The sequence below is a fragment of the Pimephales promelas genome, chromosome 16 (genome assembly GCF_988280905.1).
Source record: "Pimephales promelas chromosome 16, fPimPro1.hap1.1, whole genome shotgun sequence".
NCBI classification, from domain to species: Eukaryota; Metazoa; Chordata; class Actinopteri; order Cypriniformes; family Leuciscidae; genus Pimephales; species Pimephales promelas.
The window spans coordinates 31053978-31075982 of NC_142784.1; the positions used below are offsets into that span (position 1 = coordinate 31053978).

General features: G+C 36.9%; 1 protein-coding gene across 2 annotated transcripts in view; it reads left to right on the forward strand.

The window, feature by feature from the left end:
* Positions 1-22005, forward strand: part of slc8a2b (solute carrier family 8 member 2b) — a 179640-nt gene that overhangs the window by 81863 nt on the left and 75772 nt on the right. The window contains exon 1 of one of the 2 annotated variants that reach the window (XM_039678867.2): positions 20592-20717. The exons of the other annotated variant lie outside the window; for it this stretch is intronic. The gene's annotated coding sequence lies outside the window, so the exon portion shown is untranslated. Of the gene's footprint in view, positions 1-20591; positions 20718-22005 lie in introns of those variants that run through there. 2 annotated transcript variants of the gene reach the window in all.

Here is a 22005-nt window from a genome sequence, read left to right on the forward strand (position 1 = left end):
TCAGTAAAGTTAAAAGAACAAAGGGAAATTAGAAAATTACTCACTGATCTTGAGTAAAGAACTTTTGTAGCTTTAATAAGGATTATTATATATATAATTTATGATTCAGGCAGCGCAGACTGTTTGATAACTTTATTCAATTTCTGTACCTGTTAAGACAGGAAGGGCACAGGTAAATATGTTTTTTATTATGGGTTTATGTGGGGATTGTTTGAAGTTCACTTAATTTAAAAGCTGTTATATATTTTTTTTAAGCGTAATAATTTTTTAAAAAGTTGATGGCTTTCAATTGATGGAATCACTGTAATGTTGGTTTGGTTGATGGTTTATTGATCATTATAGGTGTTATCAATCATTTATTGTTGTTGTTGTTTTTAGTTTGAGTTGAGAAATAAACATTAATCTGTGTGTGCATTTTACTTTAGAACCAAGCAAGTTGGACTCATGAAACCATTTTATTATATCGGAGTCGCAAATCGCAATTGCAATATTGGCTCAATAATGGCAATATGACATTTTCCCAAATCGTGCAGCCCTACTAAGCATAGATTATAGATACCATCCCTTCGCTATGTTCTTTTCAATGTGAAGCGTTGCGTGCTGTGACTTGGTGTTGCTTCAAGTGCATCATTCTGCACACGGGATGCGCATGATTGCTTATAATACTTTGGGGAGACAAGGGGGCGTGGCCTAAGGGAATAGCACTCGTGATGTTAAGTGATGTTACCCCGCCATCGCTGATACAACCTTTAGCAGTCATGTTTTTGCTTCTTGAGAGAGAGAGAAAGTGTGTGTGTGTGTGTGTGTGTGTGTGAGCAATGGCGGTTCTAGGCGGGGGCCTGGGGGGGCCAGTGCCCCTGCGACAACAAGCTTGGACCCCCTTGTGGCCCCCTAAATGTGGAGTCAGTGTGAAATATTTTTTTATAGTGTGTCACGCATTGAGCATGACAGTCACTCGTTTCAGTCTTTTGTCTCACACTCCCGTCACACATTGTATTTCTCATGCGGAAAAACTATTAATAATATATTTAATATACGCAATTTCTCTGGCCGCGCCGCTCTCACGTGAGAATCAAGCGCGTCTCGCCTGGAGTTCAGCAGTCGACCCTGCTACGCATCAGCCAATCAAAAAAAGAGAAGTGCTACTACATTGGTTGTTAGTTTTATCTACAGTTACAAAAATCGGTATATACATTGTACTCCTCAAGCCGTACAACTTTCTAATACATAGTCATTAGCTCGGACCAAGAGGAAGTCAGATATTTTGGTCTGAATATGGTGAGCCTCTCTCTGAGCCTACGTCCCTGTATGGCAAGCCCTTTTAACATTTAAAAGCTAAGTTTGCCTGTCCGGAATTAACATTGTAGATATCAACAACGTCTTTCTGTCTAGTCGTTACACTTTGGATAGTTTGTATTATCATTTAAGATATCTGTAACATAATTGTGACTAGTCGAAATGACAGAGTATGGCAAGCCGCTTTAACATTTAATCATGAAAGGGCCAAAGCCTTCGGCACCGCCACCCGGGTGCCTTTAGGTAACTAAAGGAACCGGGGTTGCGGTGCCTCCGGCTTGGGCCCGCCATCGCTGCTCGCAGCTATATTTAATTTTGTCTCCAGATGCACACCAGTAATGTTTTTTTTACGAAGACATGTTTATAAAAGCTACTCAAATGCCTTAATTGAACTAAGGCCTAATCTTGGCTTAATCTAAGCCCCTTCTCTGAAACCGGGCCATACTGTTTCTGGGAACATCGATAAATTCAATTAAATACATGTTGAGGCTTTAAGATGGCTTTCTTTTAGTTTTTGCCTGTAACAATCATTTTCAGTGTTTCATTTTGGATTGTAGAAAAAGGTGGTTTTGTTTGTCATCATGCCTTCTCTCTTTCGGTTATCAATCTTTTGCATTTTGCTCTGTATTCAGCATCATTTGAAGAATACATGCAGGGTCCATTGGGTAATTTATTTATTTAATTTTTATGGTACTTTATTTTATTTATTTTTTTAAATTTCTGATGCGTATTATGTTGTCCTGTGTTGTTATTTGTTTTGGAAACTGAAACTACGGAATAGAATAGAATAGAATAGAATAGAATAGAATAGAATAGAATAGAATAGAATAGAATAGAATAGACTGTAAAAAATATTTTCAAGATTTGTAATCACAACAAATTTTCTTTGGTCAAATCAACTTTATAATAATTTATTTAGTATTTATTTAGTTAGAGATAACTTATTATTTTGAGTTTCTGATGATTAAATCAATCTCCTTCATTATATTAACTCACTTTTTCCAGTTCAATCAACTTAAAATTTTAAGGCAACCAGGTTACTTACTTTTTTATAGTTAAATCAACAATATTTTTTTACAGTGTAGTTATCACGAACATTTTTTCTTTTTTCAAATCAACTTAAATAATTTATTTAGTTCAGATAACATATAATTTTGAGTTTCTGATGATTAAATTATTTTCCTTCATTGTATTAACTCACTTTTTCCAGTTCAATCAACTTAAAATTTTAAGGCAACCAGGTTACTTACTTTTTTAAGTTAAACCATCAATATTTTTTACAGTGTAGAATAGAATAGAATAGAATAGAATAATTGGACTGATATATGTTCATTGTCCATTATTGTTATTCCTTCAGCCAACAAGAGCTGCTTGCTGATTTAAGGCACTGATTGATCGGAGACGACTGATTGGACGCGATTTGATTTAGACCTGATTAGGATGTTAACTGATTGAATTCAGGTCAACATTTCCCTTGTCTGGTGGATACATGGAAAACTTTGTAACCTTGTAAGTAACCAATCACTACAGACCATCTGACCAATAAGAGCAGAGAAAGCTATCTGTAAAGCGGGGTTTAGAGAGACCGAATCTTTGATTAAACCGTTTCAGACGGTTTAGAAAAGAGCTGATGCTGGAATGCATATTACAATCAAATTGAAGTGTTTTTTGACCTTGGAAGCCAATTTTTGGAGATGCCTAGTCAAAATTCAGAGCCATAATGGGGGCACTTTAACATCAAACTCTATTTAAATCAATTCTCAATCAAGTCTTATGCATACTTAGAAAAAAGGTAACTTTTTTTTTTTTTTTTTTTTTGCATGATTGTGTGGTTCATCTTTAGACTGTTTCAAATCGGTCACTAATGAGTATTAAGGGTAGGCTGCTGCTTTAGAAGTCTGCTTTGTTGTTGAAGTGCATTAGCGTATGATATTTGTAATCTCATGTACGTGTGTAATGCACCTCATGACACAAGAATGGTAGATGATGGATGCGATGCTATACCCTGTTTCTTTCTTATCCTCTACAAACCCCGTCCATTTCCCACTCAGCCCAGATTGAAAGCGAATGCAGTGTCAGGCTTTCTGTGAGAGATGATTTGTTGAATTGAGAAGCTGATGATGGAAGATGTTTCTCTGGTTTATCCAGACGCTTAAGTTGAACGGGGTGCCTCTCTTTGATTTAGATTTAGTGCAATGAGTTTTGGCAGGAAGTGAAGACATCATACCATGTCATTCTGTCACAGAAAAAGGACTCTCTAAGGTACTATGAATCAGACCTCACATGCTACTTTTCCTCTTAATTCAAGTGTTTGGCTTATCCAGACATTTTTATTTATATTAAGTATTAGTGATATTTTGTCAGTAGATTGCTGTGGGCTAAATACATACATTTACATATTATTGTAGTTAGGAGCTTTCAAGTTACACCTTGTGCAAGTTGGGATGGATTATTTTGACTTGATTTATTTATTTGTCATATTTGTTAATAAATTAGCCATTGTGCTCTGTTGGTGTCCTATTCTGTTTATTCTCATTAATAATTGTGATTTCGATTATTTGAACCCATTAATTCAGTTTTTTTATGTGGAATATCAATAGAAATGAAAATCGCCAAAAATAAACTGTAATGCGTCATCAGAGAAGCTTATTTTTGGAAATGACCTCAGTTGAACAAGAGGAGGAGGATGACAGGAAACTCACACTCACAATGATCAAAGAAGTCTTGTTAATTTCATATTTTTTTTCCCAAGCTGAGCTGATTCTTGCGTTTAATTACTCATTTTTGAAGACCAAAGCTCTCTGTGTGTGTCTGAAATACATAAAAAAAACAGTGCTCAGATATTAGACTGTCAACACACTGGCTTATAGTTATGGATATTATATTATGTCAGTTCACAGTGTGGCTAAATGCAACTCTTATACAATGGGTAAATACTATAATGGATGAATCTCACAAAAAAGGTTTCCTCAAATCAAATGCATAAACATGTACTTTCTCAAATTCTTATCACTGTAATTCAAATATAAATACATACGTTTTTTTTGTTAAAACCAGTTATATTGAATTCAGAACAACAAACACTTCCAACTTGTACTTTATAAATGTATGCACAATTATGTGTATTATCACTTAATAAATTATATTTATTATCTAAATATTTTTTGCATTACTGTTGGATGCTCTGCAATGGGGAAATGTGCTCATTGTGTAACAATATGAAAATTACATGAATGGACCTTAAAAATATGCTTCATTTTCTTTACGCAACATATTGAATTATATTCTTAATTTTCTTTATAAAAATTATTATTCTTTTTTTACTTGAACATTTCTCGACAGTAGGGATGCACAATATATTGACCACCGTTTCAGTATCGGCCGATATATATTAATTTGTCGGCCTGATAGGAAAATTTGGCCGATATATTAAAGCGATAGATATCTATTTCCTTCAGCTGAGACACTTCAGATGTGCACTGTTCAACATGATGGTTTTAAATTGCTTAAAATATGATTGGAATCACTTTAAAAAAGGAAAATACAGTTTATTGCAAGTCTGTCTTATACTTGGCTACATCAAACATTATAACTGTGTGCTTGAGACATGGCTTTTTTTTTTTAATTGAGACTTTTGTTTTTGTATATATTTGTTATCGGCTTTCAAATATAAAGAATTATCGTATCGGCCAAAATTTTCATATTGGTGCATTCCTACTTGATAGTTGTTTTCGCTCAGTGTTGATATTGAAATTCTTGCGTTCAGTTACTTTTTTTTCTAAATCTCATGTGGATTTCAAATTTGGTTATTTTTGGTTAAAGATCGGTGTAATACCACACGCATCACCAAAGTCTTGTAGCTCCGTGTCGCAGCAGGACAGCCCGATTAAGGAAGATATCATGCTGAGCAGGACACTAGGGAACGAAGACTGGGATTGTCTTTAGCTCTCCCGATCTCCAGGGAAACTAGACAAGTCTGGTCTGAAGGAAATCCATTCTCCTCACGGAGGCATGGTGTACGGACACGTCCCTCGTTTGGCTCCGGTGTCTCACCGCAGATCAAGAAAATGCCTGAAATCAATTGTCCGTATGGATGAGCCCCTGTGGGCTGCTTATGGATGCGGGTCGTGGGTTTCTTCTGTTCCCCGGGAGATTTCTGGTTAAAATGAAGTTACTGCTGGGTCACAACTGCAGGAGAGGAGGAGAAATCGATAGAAAGAGAAAGCATGGCGTGTTTTCTTCAGAGGAGGGAGAGAGAGTTTCATCAATGACCTTATTTCAGTGATTTGGTGTCAGTCTCGAGTCCTATTTAAATGGTAATTGTTTTTCAACAGGACATGAAGTCATTTACGGGCGTTTTAATTTAGTTCAGTGTAATGGGCACCAAAATTGTGTTGAAAGATTTTTTGACCTTACTTTTTCTCACTTGGAGTTTGGAAATGATTCGTATGTGAATAAAATGACACCTGAGTTTCTGCTGAAAAAGTCCAATTAGAAAACGGCTAAAATGGGTGGTTATAATAGCAGCAACAGGCAATGCATTATGTTTTTGCTACGTTTGCATCCTCACCGTGAGGAAAAAGTGTCAATGCTGTGAATTAATTCCTGTCTGAATGCATAGGTGCCATATATAATGCCTTTCGATCTTCCTGGGAGGTTTTTTTCTCACGAGGGAACTGTACTGTATGTAGCCTGTTAATACCTGCTACTTCGCTTTGCTTCGTAGACAGAGTCTGGCATGGCATGATTGAAAAGGGGGGGCGCTTGTCTGAAGTATAAAATCATTGGTTACCCGTAAACCAATCACATAACGTCTGGTTATGTCTGGTTATGTTATTCGCCAGCTCAGCCGCATCAAACTTCCACTGTAAACACATGTATGAAGCGAAAACGAAACCATCGAGCGAAATACTAAAGTGAACATGGCTGACCGAGTTTTGCTGCCTACCTAATCTGATCCTCCATGAGTGCAACCAAGGTGGAGACAATCACAACTATCACCTCGCTGGCCTTTAACCTCCCCAGTTTCTCGCTGAAGATCAGTAATAGTTGATAAATGAAACTTTTCTCAAAACCTGTCGCATATAGGGCCACAACCAGGGTGCGAACTACGGGAAATTCGTGAAATTTTGGGGGGTCTCAAAAAATATTGACAATGTTTTATTTTGACGTGCAATCTCAGTTTTGTGTAATGTGATCATCGTGGAGTATTATGTGTAAAACATCAAAAATATTTTTAATTCATGCATGACTGCGATTTAAACCTAATTCACTTCAATAAAGATAACGATACATGCTATTCTTGTCATGAGCATCAATGTATGGTGGCGCTGCAGTGCAAATTCCAATCATGTTTAATACATGTTAACTCAAAGATTCGGTGAAAAAATATAAACGTTGGAGGCCATTGATCTGCGCAAAGTCCTTGAAATCCATTCTGTGTTAAGGCAAGGCATGTTATTCCCAATTATGTGTTGTGGCTGGGGTTGAATAGGTCTGCTTGACTCTCAATTTCTTAGGCTTAATTGAATGGAGGAATTGTGGTATTCTTCTGTAGCCGACGAGTAATTTAACCCTTGTTCAAGTGAACTCAAAGACAGCCTATATTATAGACTATTTGTAGATTTGCATTCCGCGTTCTGTCTGAAAGGCGCTTAAATCCTTTGCACGCGCAAGTGCATGAACACCCCCATACAACCTCCCCCTAACCCCCGGGAAAAAATTGGGCTCCCCAAAAGGGAAAAAGTGTTGTAGTACTCGAGACTCTGACTCGTCTCGGACTCGGTCTCGAGGCCATATTTTAATGGTCTTGGTCTTGTCATGGACTCGTGTGCATTTGGACTCGGTATTGACTCGTACTCGAACATTTTTTTTTTAGGACTCGGACTTATTCCCGAGTCCACTCGAGTTCAGTTCAAAATATTTTTCATGATTATTAATGTATGTTAATAAAATATTTCTTTAAATTGATTGACACACCCAGTGATTGGTGATTTTCTAGTGCTCAACTGCGCATGACAAATTGTAATAAAATTACTTTTAACACCACCTACTATGTGGCCTTTTTACCCTAAACTGATCATTTTTAAACTCTAAGTAAATTCAGTAAAAAAAAAAAAAAAAAAAAAAAAGGATTTCTCTAAGTAAATAAAAGTAAATTAGGTAATCAACCCTCACTGGTCTTGACTCGGACTCGACCGTCTCTGGTCTCGGACTCGACTCTCTATGGACTCGGTCTTGACTCGGACTCGACTCTCTCTGGTCTCGGTCTCGACTCAGACTCGAGTGAGGTGGTCTCGACTACAACACTGGTAGTTCGAACACTGGCCACAACATCACCTCCATTCACAATGTTTAACAAACACTCTTCTTGTTCGGGCTTCAGTTTGTAAACAACAAAGCGAATTGCGTCCCGTGTCTCCATATCCGCGATCGTTTTCGATTTCCCTAACCTAAAATACAATCTTAAACGCTGCGCTTAGCGTCTACGTCACGGCTCTCAGCCCGCCCTTTGTTCGTTGATTGGCCGGGTGTTTTGAGACAAAACTGAGAGACATGTTGACGTGCGAACTGAAATAGGGCAGAAGTACGAAGTCTGACATAGTCAGGCTAAACTGTATAGCCTGGTTTAAGAGATTGCGGTCAGTATAAAATATTTATTTTTTTAGGATGAAGCATTTTAGCAAATGCCAAACCCATTATGTGTTTAAAGCTTTCTCAATGCATGCGTCAGAGAGCGATGAGAAATGCCAACACAGGCTTATTGGAGAAACTGTGGCCACATTTCTGAAAAACGTATTATAAGTACCAGCAAATATGTGCTTTTTGAATTTCCGGCTTGTGTTTCTTGCCTTAAATAATAAAAATAAAAAAAACATCAGACCGTCACATGATACGTTATGTAATACTTAAGATGTTGCCTTATCCAATTGAACAGGAATCAAAGTTTATAGTCTAATGCAAGATTTCCTTTTTCTGTTCATCATTGTTAATAATCCGTTTTTATTTGATGGAAACATCAATAGATTGTATTACTGTGATTAAAATAAAGGGAGAAAAAATCTTTTTTTAGAATAAGGTTGTTTTATTTTAGCATAATCCAGCTAGAGGCAGTACCACAGCAAGCACTTTTAATCATCTTCATACTAAATTATGATTACAGGGTCAGATTATATACTTATTTTCTCATGGCTTCTTGCAAAATATAATATCATGACCTCAAAACTCTTTTTTTTTACCATGGTGCATGATTTGTATACCAATACATTTTGTTTGCAATGCATCACATAACCAGATCCATATGTTTGGTATTTCTGATTTAATATTCAACAATATTATTGATCTGCCTGCATCCCATCACTATTTGAGAACTGAACTGAGCTGGATGATGACATCACTGTTTTCTCCAGAGCGGCTATAGGCTATATATGAAGAGTTCAGATGCAAAAGCCTCTAAGTGCCATTTCAAATTTTCTTCTCGAATGATCATTTTTATCAAGCTTGTATATTTAAGTTCAGTGATTTCACTTAAATGGCAATGATAAATACCTATTAATTGATATTTAAGTGAAATTACTGAACTTAAATATACAAGTTTGATAAAAATCATCATTAAAGAAGAAAATTTCAAATGGCATTTAGAGGCTTTTGCATCTGAACTCTTTATATATATATATATATATATATATACAAATGAACTGAATTAATCACTTTTTTTTTACAACAGAAATAAACCATCATTGAAAGTTATATGAATAAAGGTGACTTGACTTGACAGTTTATTCTGTAGCTCAGCTGGTTGTACTATAAATGCAGCACAACTGTTTTCATTATTGGTAATACATGTAAATGTTTTTTGGCCAGCATATTAGACTGATTTCTGAAGGATCATGTGACCGTAATGATGCTGAAAATTCAGCTTTGATCACAGGAATAAATTACATTTTATATTCAAATAGAAAAGTTATTCTAAATTTGTAAACATATTTCACAATATTACTGTTTTTACTGTATTTTTGATCAAATAAATGTAGCCTTGTTGAGCAGAAGACATTTCTTTCAGAAAAAAATCATATATGTGAGTTGAAGGCAGCAACATTTCATTTCACCGACCCGTATAGAGCTTTAGTTTGAAAATTAAAGAACTTGGTGACGTCGACAACATGAGATCAGCATTTGAAATGAGAAACAAACGGAAAGAACAAATGAAATGGAGAGATTAACAAACATGCTTATATTACACAACGGATAACAATGACATAACAAGATGACCCACTCTGGATTGATACTGTCAGATGTGCTTTAATATGCTGGGAGAGATGAACAGCACATAGTGTGTGCTTGATGGGAACATTCTATCACTCTGAAAGTGCAGAGGAGGAAGACAGAGTCTAGAGATGAATACAGGTCTTGCCGTTAGCATCTATTAAATGACTAAATGACCGGGCCTGTCCTCCTCCTGTCCTCATTTCATTCCTTCAGTATGTCCAGCTGGGCATCAGGAAAAGCGAGAGAGATTAATAAAATCCCTCATTCCACTCTCCTCTTCATCAATCTGAAATCAATAGCAAACCTCAAGAGGAAACTGCTTTCATCAGCTTGAGCACCGACTCAAAGCTAGTCATCAAGCCTGCGGTCAACTGATGCACAACTTTTATTTAGCTATAAAAATAAAAACATTATGTATTTTAATTATATATTGCAGAAAAGTAATATATATATATATATATATATATAAAGGATTATTCTCTCCTAAAGGATTATTAGGAACACCATACTAATACTGTGACCCCCTTTTCACCTTCAGAACTGCCTTAATTCTACTTGGCATTGATTCAACAAGGTGCTGAAAGAATTCTTTAGAAATGTTGGCCCATATTGATAGGATAGCATCTTGCAGTTGATGGAGATTTGTGGGATGCACATCCAGGGGACGAAGCTCCCGTTCCACCACATCCCAAAGATGCTCTATTGGGTTGAGATCTGGTGACTGTGGGGCCATTTTAGTACAGTCAACTCATTGTCATGTTCAAGAAACCAATTTGAACTGATTCGAGCTTTGTGACATTGTGTGTTATCCTGCTGGAAGTAGCCATCAGAGGATGGGTACATGGTGGCCATAAAGGGATGGACATGGTCAGAAACAATGCTCAGGTAGGCCGTGGCATTTAAACCATGCCCAATTGGCACTAAGGGGCCTAAAGTGTGCCAAGAAAACATCCCCCACACCATTACACCACCACCACCAGCCTGCACAGGGGTAACAAGGCATGATGGATCCATGTTCTCATTCTGTTTACGCCAAATTCTCCATCTACCATCTGAATGTCTCAACAGAAATCGAGACTCATCAGACCAGGCAACATTTTTCCAGTTTTCAACTGTCCAATTTTGGTGAGCTCTTGTAAATTGTAGCCTCTTTTTCCTATTTGTAGTGGAGATGAGTGGTACCCGGTGGGGTCTTCTGCTGTCGTAGCCCATCCGCCTCAAGGTTGTGTGTGTTGTGGCTTCACAAATGCTTTGCTGCATACCTCGGTTGTAACGAGTGGTTATTTCAGTCAAAGTTGCTCATCTATCAGCTTGAATCAGTCGGCCCATTCTCCTCTGACCTCTAGCATAAACAAGGCATTTTCGCCCACAGGACTGCCGCATACTGGATGTTTTTCCCTTTTCACATCATTCTTTGTAAACCCTAGAAATGGTTGTGCGTTAAAATCCCAGTAACTGAGCAGATTGTGAACTCAGACACCAACAACCATGCCACGCTCAAAATTGCTTAAATCACCTTTCTTTCCCATTCTGACATTCAGTTTGGAGTTCAGGAGATTGTCTTGACCAGGACCACACCCCTAAATGCATTGAATCAGCTGCCATGTGATTGGTTGATTAGATAATTGCATTATACACACCATATTTATTTACCAGTCACCAGTTACCATACCATTATTTATTTTTTTTATTTACAAATAAATAAACTTAATTATAAAAGTATTACTTATTATTTTTTCAGTTGGGTCATAAACCACCCCAGATTATTGCTCAGTCAATGTGTTTTTTTATGGGTTTTTTTTGTGATTTTTGGACTGAAAAATTACATATTTCAAATTAAATAGGGCTGCATATATATGTATATATATATATATATATATATAATATCCCCCCCCCCCCACACACACACACACACACTATTCTGTATGTTGCCTTCATAGGTATGTTTTAGCTAATGAATGAAGACACTGGGGAAAGTAATTATAAAAATTGCCCAGTGACTCTGAACCCGTTGAAATAGTGTTTAATCATCTAGAGTCTCTCACAACCCCTGAACCATCCAAACCCTGTGGGCAACTCCTAATGCAGCGCTAACGAACCAGCTCGCGGGCACGTCTCCGTGACGACCGGATGGACCCCATCCACTCATGTTCAGCGTAATGATATTAATCAAAGCATACTGGCAGAAAAACAACAGTGAGAAGGACAGGAGTGTGTGTCAGATGCGTTCGTATTCTTGTTCATAATCAAACACTGTGACACTGAAGACTGGAGTAATGATGCTGAAAATTCAGCTTTGATCACTGGAATAAATTACATCTGAAAAGATTTTTAAATGCAAAACAGTTATTTTAAATTGTAATAATATTTCACAATATTTCGACTATTTTGGGTCAGCCCTGGTGAGCAGAAGAGGCTTCAGGCCTGAAGCACGACGGCTCATTGAGTTCACAGCTCATCTTCCAGGAGAATCTTCATGGAAAGTAACTTGTATTTGGAGAATTAATCAGGAATGCATGATGACACTCAGTTAATGAATTGTAATTGGTTAAAGTGTTGATTAATTGAATACTTGTGCCTTTTTTAAATCAGCCACTGAATAAAGAGTGTGTGTACAGAAATGTTCACGGGCCGTCGGTGATCCGAGCGCATCTGCTGTAATGGGATTCGTCTGAATAAACAGTAAACACAGGGAATCTCACTCTGGAATACTGATGGAACTGATCCAGAGTCAGCTTGTGAAGGTTTTTGGATACATCTGCACACACACACACACACACACACACACACACTGTTTATCTAATTATTCGTTCTCTTCTGGTTTGAGAGCTTAATCGATACCGGCAGCTTGTTCTGGTTGCTGGGGCCCAGAGGCAGACGTCAGACACACACACACACACACACACACTTTTTTATTTGCTATCTGAGACCTTGGTTTGCTATCCGAGACCTTGACGATGGCAGCTGTTTCCCTGGTGTGAGCATCACTAAACAGACCCTCCATCACTCTGACTTCTTTCTTTCTTTCTTTCTTTCCTTCTTTGCTTCTTTCTTTCTTTCCCTCATCTCTCCTTGCTTCGTTCTTCCCCGCCTTCCTTCCTCCATTCATAACTTCCCTTTGTTCCTTTCCTTCCTTTCCTTCTTCATTACTTCCTTTCGTTCCTTTCCTTTTTCCTTCCTTCCTTCCTTACCTTCATCATTACTTCCTTCCTTCCTTCCTTCACTTCTTCCTTCCATCCCTTTGTCATTCCTTCCTTTCTTCACTTCTTCCTTCCTTCCTTACTTCCTTCACGTCTTCCTTCCATACCTTCATCATTATTTCCTTCTTTCACTCCTTCCTTCCTTTCTTCCTTCACTTCTTCCTTCCATTCCCTTCGTCTTTCCTTCCTTCACTTCTTCCTACCTTCCTTCCTTCCTTCACTTTTTCCTTCCATACCTTCGTCATTCCTTCCTTCCTTCCTTTCTCCCTTCCTTTCTTCCTTCCTTCCTTCCTTCCTTCACTTCTTCCTTCCATACCTTAATCATCATTTCCTTCCTTCCTTTCTCCCTTCCTTTCTTCCTTCCTTCCTTCCTTCCTTCCTTTACTTTTTCCTTCCATACCTTCGTCATTCCTTTCTTCCTTCCTTCCTTCCTTCCTTTCTTCCTTCCTTTCTTCCTTCACTTCTTCCTTCCATTCCCTTCGTCTTTCCTTCCTTCACTTCTTCCTACCTTCCTTCCTTCCTTCACTTCTTCCTTCCATACCTTAATCATCATTTCCTTCCTTCCTTTCTCCCTTCCTTTCTTCCTTCCTTCCTTCCTTCCTTTACTTTTTCCTTCCATACATTCGTCATTCCTTTCTTCCTTCATTCCTTCCTTTCTTCCTTCACTTCTTCCTTCCATTCCCTTCGTCTTTCCTTCCTTCACTTCTTCCTACCTTCCTTCCTTCCTTCACTTTTTCCTTCCATACCTTCGTCATTCCTTCCTTCCTTCCTTTCTCCCTTCCTTTCTTCCTTCCTTCCTTCCTTCCTTCCTTCACTTCTTCCTTCCATTCCCTTCGTCTTTCCTTCCTTCACTTCTTCCTACCTTCCTTCCTTCCTTCACTTTTTCCTTCCATACCTTCGTCATTCCTTCCTTCCTTCCTTTCTCCCTTCCTTTCTTCCTTCCTTCCTTCCTTTCTTCCTTCACTTCTTCCTTCCATTCCCTTCGTCTTTCCTTCCTTCACTTCTTCCTACCTTCTTTCCTTCCTTCACTTTTTCCTTCCATACCTTCGTCATTCCTTCCTTCCTTCCTTTCTCCCTTCCTTTCTTCCTTCCTTCCTTCCTTCCTTTACTTTTTCCTTCCATACCTTCGTCATTCCTTTCTTCCTTCCTTCCTTCCTTCCTTTCTTCCTTCCTTCCTTCCTTCCTTCACTTCTTCCTTCCATACCTTAATCATCATTTCCTTCCTTCCATACCTTCATCATTCTTTCCTTCCTTCCTTTCTTCCTTCCTTCCTTCCTTCCTTCCTTCCTTCCTTCCTTCCTTCCTTCCTTCCTTCCTTCCTACAGTTCTTCGTTCCATCCCTTCGTCTTTCCTTCCTTCCCTTATTCCTTCTTTCCTTCCTTCTCTTTTCTCCCTCCCCTTCTTCACTTCCTGCAGTTGTTTGTTCTGCAGACTGTAATGATGTGTGGACGTCAGTCAGCGGCTGGCTGGCAGCGGAGGCTGATTCTGATTCGCTCATAAAGGAGATAATCTGCTGTGATGCGTCTGTCTGTCATCTCCGGTAGTGACAGCACTTTATCTGACTTTGGCAATAGTGTTTGTGTGTGCATGTTTGTGTGTGCATTTACCTTATATGTTTTACATTGGCTTTAAAAGCTTTTAGATTGAATGAGATCTGTCATTGAAACAAAACAAAAATGAATTGAACTTGTATGCAGCCGAAAATTCAAGCAAACTGATATTTAATAATTTAAGTAATAAAGACAGTGAGTGTGGGAATGGAGAATATGTAAGTATAAATGTTAGTAAATATCTAAAAATAAAATATATTTCATCTAGTTGCCAAGTCAAAACTTCTCAATGTAATTTTTTAGGAAGAACTAAAGTATATAGACATGAAAAACTAAAACTACAAAAATGACAAACAACAAAATCACTAAAACTTTAAAACAATAAAATCTGTACTCTGACTGTGTGTTTGTCACTCTACGCTTCCTAATATGGGGCTCAGAAGAGCCGTGGAGGACACACACACACACACACACACACACACAGTGCCTCTTGTTTTCCCTCATTTCTCTCCCCGTCATCTAACCTTTTTTTCTGTCATGCTCTTTCTCTCATGCAATCTCTCCCTCTTCTCCAAATAAAAACACATTTAAGTCTATTTTAACTTTCTGTTAATTGAGCACATTAGGCTACTTACCATTTTTCGGCTAACTGACTTCCTTCGCGAAATCGAATCACTTTCGGACAGGAATTTGTGTGTGTGATTGTGGAATATTAGTCACTGCGTTAACAAGGCTTCGCTTCCATTTATTTTGACCTTTGCTGAATAATGTAACTAACCCTAATTTTCTTGCTGTGCTCATTATGGATTCAGACTTTCTGCCAACTTTCTGTTATGTTCTGCTGGAAGCTTGTTTCCGCCACTGAATAAAAAAAAATTATAATTGCGACTTTTTATCTCACAATTGTCAAGTCAGAATTGTGAGAAATAAAGTCGCAATTGTGAGATATAAAGTTGCAATTCTAAGAAATAAAGTTGCAATTCTGAGAAATAAAGTCGCAATTGTGAGATATAAAGTGGCAATTCTGAGAAATAAAATCGCAATTCTGAGAAATAAAGTCGCAATTCTGAGAAATAAAGTCGCAATTGTGAGATATAAAGTGGCAATTCTGAGATATAAAGTGGCAATTCTGAGAAATAAAGTCGCAATTCTGAGAAATAAAGTCGCAATTCTGAGAAATAAACTCGCAATTGTGAAAAAAAAAACAGAATTGAGACTTTTTATCTTACAATTTTGACTTTTTTTCTCACAATTGCGAGTTTATATCTCAAAATTCTGACATCTTTTCTCAGAATTGTGATATATAAACTCGAGTTATCTTTGCGAGTTATCAGGCCAATTCTAAGTGGGAAAAAAGACTAACATTTTTCCCCCTCAGAATAGTTTATATCTCACAATTCTGACTTTACAACACGCAATTTCGACTTTATATCTCGCATTTCTGACTTTATATCTCGCAATTCTGACTTTATACCTCACAATTCTGACTTTATATCTCGCATTTCTGACTTTATAACACGCAATTGCTACTTTATATGTTGCAATTCTGACTTTATATCTCGCAATTCTGACTTTATACCTCACATTTCTGACTTTATATCACGCAATTCTGACTTTATAACACGCAATTGCTACTTTATATGTTGCAATTCTGACTTTATACCTCACAATTCTGACTTTATATCTCGCAATTCTGACTTTATATCTCGCAATTCTGACTTTATACCTCACATTTCTGACTTTATATCTCACATTTCTGACTTTATAACACGCAATTGCGACTTTATGTTGCAATTCTGACATTATATCTCGCAATTCTGACATTATATCTCGCATTTCTGACATTATATCTCGCATTTCTGACATTATATCTCGCAATTCTGACATTATATCTCGCAATTCTGACATTATATCTCGCAATTCTGACATTATATCTCGCAATTCTGACATTATATCTCGCAATTCTGACATTATATCTCGCAATTCTGACTTTATATCACACAATTCTGACTTTATATCTCGCAATTCTGACTTTATAACAAGCAATTGCAACTTTATATCACGCAATTCTGACTTTATATCTCGCAATTCTGACTTTATATCTCGCAATTCTGACTTTATATCACGCAATTCTGAGAAATAACATCAGAATTGCGCGAAGTAAACTCGCAATTGTGAGAAAAAAAGTCAGAATTGTGAGATTAATTTGTTAAAAGAAGACAGAAGTTACTAGACTTCTTAGAATGTACACTTATTTTCAGTTGAGTGCTCGGAATGACAGGCTGACAGATAATTGTACCTCACCTGAATTGTGCATAAACCACATACCTTTATAATGCATCAGTCTTTCATTTACCATCCATTCAGTAACCTTGAGCATGAATTATTCCCTGCTTCTCCTATAAAATACACACTCATCATGACCAGCTGATGAAAACATCAATCTTCCGCTATCATGCTGTCACATGATGTTAGATGTTAACCAGTGACTTTCCTGAACTCATTTCTCAACACAGGGAGTGTGTCCATAGTTGTATATTCACATACACTGTGTTGGTTCACTAAAGGAATTACTCTATGCAAATGAAGTAAAAGGGCAAACTGGCCCTAAAATATGTGATAAACACAATTTGCTCTGGGCAGTGGTCCATATATTTCAGTGTTGTGAAGAATGCAATGGAGGACCAGAAACGGATGACTTTATTGAATTATCAATTTGCTCTTTAACATGGCAAGAGTTTATTGGCTTTATGCCCATTTATGAAGCTCTTTGATTCTCCATTATTTGATCATCATTTGTTGCTTCAAATTTTGCTTCCAAGACAATTTGCGTTCTTGTGCACTATTCTATGCCGTTTTGTAGTGTAAATGGGAGGAGTGTGTTCACACTGAAAATTCCAAATAGAACTTTTAATACTCAAATGATGCATAAATTAACCCAAAAAAAGTGTGGAATGTTCATCTTCAGAACATCATATTCTAAACTGTCACAGCTTTAATTACATAGCGGAGCGGGAGGAGCTGTCAGACTCTGATGTTAAATGATAAAATTACCATATATTATATTATTCCAAATTTTAGGTTTTCCACTTTAGGATTGAATATCACAGATATTCAGTGGTTTTACTGGAATCAGATGAAATAGTCTATTTCATCATTAGTCTATTATAGAGCATGGAAATGTGATTCGACTGTTTGTAGAATATGTCCCTCGGGTTTAGTGCATTTGATTACCATAGGACTAAAATATTGTCAGATGGATTAAAAGCATAGTTGCACAAAACTGAAATGGTGTCATTTACTCCAACGCTATCTCACGACCAATTCGTACGAGTGATTAAAAGGTGGCTAATTCATACGAATTCGTACGATTTGTCTAAACCCACGTGAGGTTTAGGGGCGGGGTCAGGGGTAGGTCATTCGTACGAATTCATATGAATTTGGTAGCTCGTAAAATATGTACGAATTATCAAAAATCGCACAAGTGAGGTCGTATGAATTCGTACGAATTAGCCATCTCGTAAAATTCATACAAATTGACGTGAGATCAGGTTGCTATAACTGTCTTCCTTTTGTGGAGCACAAAATGTGATATTTAGAAGAATGCTTCAGCTGTATTTATCCATGCAATGTATGGATGGGCGTATCATTTCTGACGTCGAGTAACGAAAGTATCGATACTCAAATAAAAATATCGATACTACATTTTTTTTTTGCCAGTGATTTTGTTTATTTGACAAGAAGTTTAATCCGTACAATATGCATTGAATTGAAGGAATAACCTGTTTAGTAAATAATTGTGTAGTTTAACTATTTTCCTGCTTATCTGAACACATGCAAATGCTCCAAGAAGCAATGAATCACAGAGAGCGTTCACACACTGCCGACAATGCGTTCAAACAGGGCTGCGTTTCCCAAAAGTATCACAAGAAACCATTGATGCTTTTGGGAAACGCAGCCCAGAACAATGCTTAACAGGAGACAGAAAAACATCATGTTTGAGCTATTTCACAATAAACTCATTTAAATTTTAGACTACATAGTTTGTGCAAATGAATGTTAAAAGTTCATAGTTCTATTCTGTAACTAATTTTAATATAAATCATACACTGTCAGAATAAAAAGGTTGCATTTTATGGGTGCAACAGCCGGTCACTGGCAGTCCCTTATTAAAATGACCATATATTAATCTAGGCCTATGATATAGTAGATTTCCATGGTTACCACTACAAGTAAACAATGTAACCACGTGTAAATAAAAATATAATCTAATAAATGCCAATTAAGGGGTATTGAATGTTGAAATGCCTTTAAATTATAATGTTAAGTCGGTATCATTACCCATTTTAATCTTAGTAATTCAATAATTTAAGAAATGTTCTAATTTAAAAGTTCAGTTTAGAAGTATCGGTATCGACAATACTGGCATTGAAAGTATCGTTATCGATATCGACGATACTGGCCTTGAAAGTGTCGGTAACGATATCGGCGATAATGGCCTTGAAATTATTGGCATCGATATCGGCGATACTGGCCTTGAAAGTATCGGTATCGTATCGAAAACAATGCGATACAGAGTGCACACAGGTTTGGAATGACATAAGGTTGAGTAAATGGCACCATTTTTATTTTTGAGTGCGCTATCGCTTTAAGAAACACATTTTAGTTGCACGGTTGGAAGAGCATTTGCACACACACATGCACACACTCAGTATGTAAATACTATTCATAGCACTTCAGTTCCATTAAGATTACACGACACACCAAATGCATAAATACATTAAACTGCTCTGCGTCTCACACACACATTCCAGCTGTGTTTACATCTAATCCTCTCTACAGCTCTTCACAGTTCATGAAATATGTCCAAGCATGCTAACTGTCACCCCCTGCTTTTCTTTCAGAAGCACAAGCTGTTTTTATACCTCACTAAACCCAATTCTCACTGAACTCGCAGTTTACCTCATTCATTCCTGAGCAAATATTGAGTCTTTCTGTGACCCGTCAAAACTAGAACACTTCCTAGAGGCTTTCTGCAGTGCGAGTGGATACAGCGTTCTAGTTTTGTTGTATTGAACAGTACAGGTGGTGATGTGACAAGTGTACAGCATCACATAGCGATGTTTCTGTCAATAATGATGCTCAGAGCAACAGAATCCCAAAAGTTTGAGGTCCGAATTGTTTTTAAATGTTTTTGGAAAAAGTCTCTGCAAAAGGCTGCATTTATTTGACCAAAAATACAGAAATATTGTGAAATATTATTACAATTTAAAATAACTGTTTCTATTTGAGTATATTTTTTAAAATGTAATTTATTCAGCATCATTTTCAGCACCAATACTCCGGTCTTCAGGGTGAAATGATCCCCCAGAAATCATTAAAATATCATGACTCATATTTTTGTGAAAACAGGGATATTTTTAACGATTATTTGAATTGAAAGTTCAAAAGAACCGCATTTATTTTGAAAAAAAAAAGTTTTGTTATATTCTTAACTGTCAGTTTTGATCAACTTAATCCATCCTTGCTGAATAAAAAGCATTATTATTATTATTAATAAACGCATTTCAATGAGAATTCATACCATATCCCTAATGTGTCCTTTATTTGGCAATAAAACTTATTCTATAATCAATAGAAATATTGATTAGAGGTAAAAACGATATAAATACTGTTCGTTTTCTCACTCAACCCTCTCGTTTCGTGTCTTAGGCCATCAATAAGTACTTACATTTACGAGTCATTAAATCATGTTTAATTTGGACTTCTCTGCGCATGCTCTTTGAGGTGGTGACCATAGACCTCCATTATATGACTGACAAACCAGAACAGTTTGACCTAAAAATATCAAAATTGAAAATACTGTGGAAACAAAGACACCTACATCTTGGATGCCTTTGAGGTAAGCTAAAACATTAAACAAATCATTAAATTAATTTCAAAGTGTGCTATCCCTTTAATAGTGCACTACAATCTTGAATCTATGCTCATTTGCATAAATAGGCAGTGTACACGCCCACATTGCTTAGTCAGTTGTCATTAATGTTGCTAATGTGAATCATTTCTGGTTGCTTTGATGTTGCAGATTTGTTCATTTGGATGCAGCTCAAACAAACGCCGTTTCATTGTGTTTTCATCACTCTCGTGGTTTAATATTTCTTTGGCCGGTCTAAATGAAGTGTTGGACAAAGGAGGGATGGAAGCTGTTCTGTGATCCACAGGTTTAATGAGACTCGAGGGTGGAAGAGACACAAACCTCCAAGCGGGGGCGTATCCGGAACGGGTTTTAATTACAAACCGCCCCATCGGGAGGCAGAGATGGATGGAGGGAGAGAGTGAAAGTGAGGACTTGCATTGAGGGACGTGAGACCAGAATATCAGAGAGACTTGAGGGTGGGCTCTTGTAAGTAAATGCCTAGCAACACCTTAGCAACTGCACAGCAATAGACAGACAACGACTTTATAGCACGTTTTTCATCAAATTTTAAAATCTCATTACTGTATAGTTTGTTTTTGTGTATCTGTTTTTTATGTCTGCGATAAATCTGTCAAAGATGTCAGTGAGATACAGTAAATAGCTGAAATCAGTATTCAGTGCAGGTTCATGATGCTATACTGCAGTTAAATCAAGCACTGAAAGTCTCTGTGTGTGTGTTGAACTGGCTCACCTCGAGCATCCGGCCTCTGAAGGTTCTTCAACTTTTCCTGTCTGTAGTTTCTCATTCTGTGTCTGGTACACCTCTAACTGAACACAACACTTGTGGGATGTTTCACAGACACACAGGTTGCAATTATCAAGTCACCATGAGATCAAAACTTCTTATTTTTGATTGTGATATATTATTTTCATCAATGTAATAACTTGCTTTGCCTCTGCAAGACTTTCCTTTATAGCTGGCTTAACCAGTGTCTCTTATTTTTAATTATTTTGTACACATATTTTTTAAAGTTATGTATTATTTAAAGGTACACTATGTAACTTTTAGCCCTCTAGTGGTTAAAAATCACAATTGCATGCATTTTATGGAAGAACATTGCTTAGGTTGTGCTTCGGCTCTTCGGCACATTCACTACTAGACTTCAGAGATGAAACCAGTTTATATGAAAGGATCTCAAGCTGAACACGTTACTGTAGCTTTACACATTAATAGACACGCTACTTCCTTGAAAATGAATTCCAGAACACAAAATTAAATGAGCCTTTATAATAGATAATGCTTTACAATCAACTCTGTAAGAGAGCTACATATAAAAATGTATCTGTTTAATACAATACCTTATAATCACCCGTTGAGTAATAAAACGGCATCTTTGTGTCGCTTTTACATTTCAAATCCATCGCCATCTCTAAAAAAAGCAAATGTTGATTCATGTTTTATTACGAGCTATTATTAGAGATGCACCAATTACAATTTTCTAGGATGATTCCGATTTCCGATTTTCATTGAGTTTGACCTGCCGATACCGATTTTTGCAGATTCCGATTTTATTTTTTCTAACGACTTTTTTATTTTCAATAACACAAATATTTATTATATATATATATATATATATTGTGTTTATTTTTATATATATATATATATATATATATATAGGTTCAAAATATCGGTTATCGGTCTATTTGATCTGTAATAATCGGTATCGGCATCGGCCCGGAAAATCACATATTGGCCGACCCCAAATTTACGGAT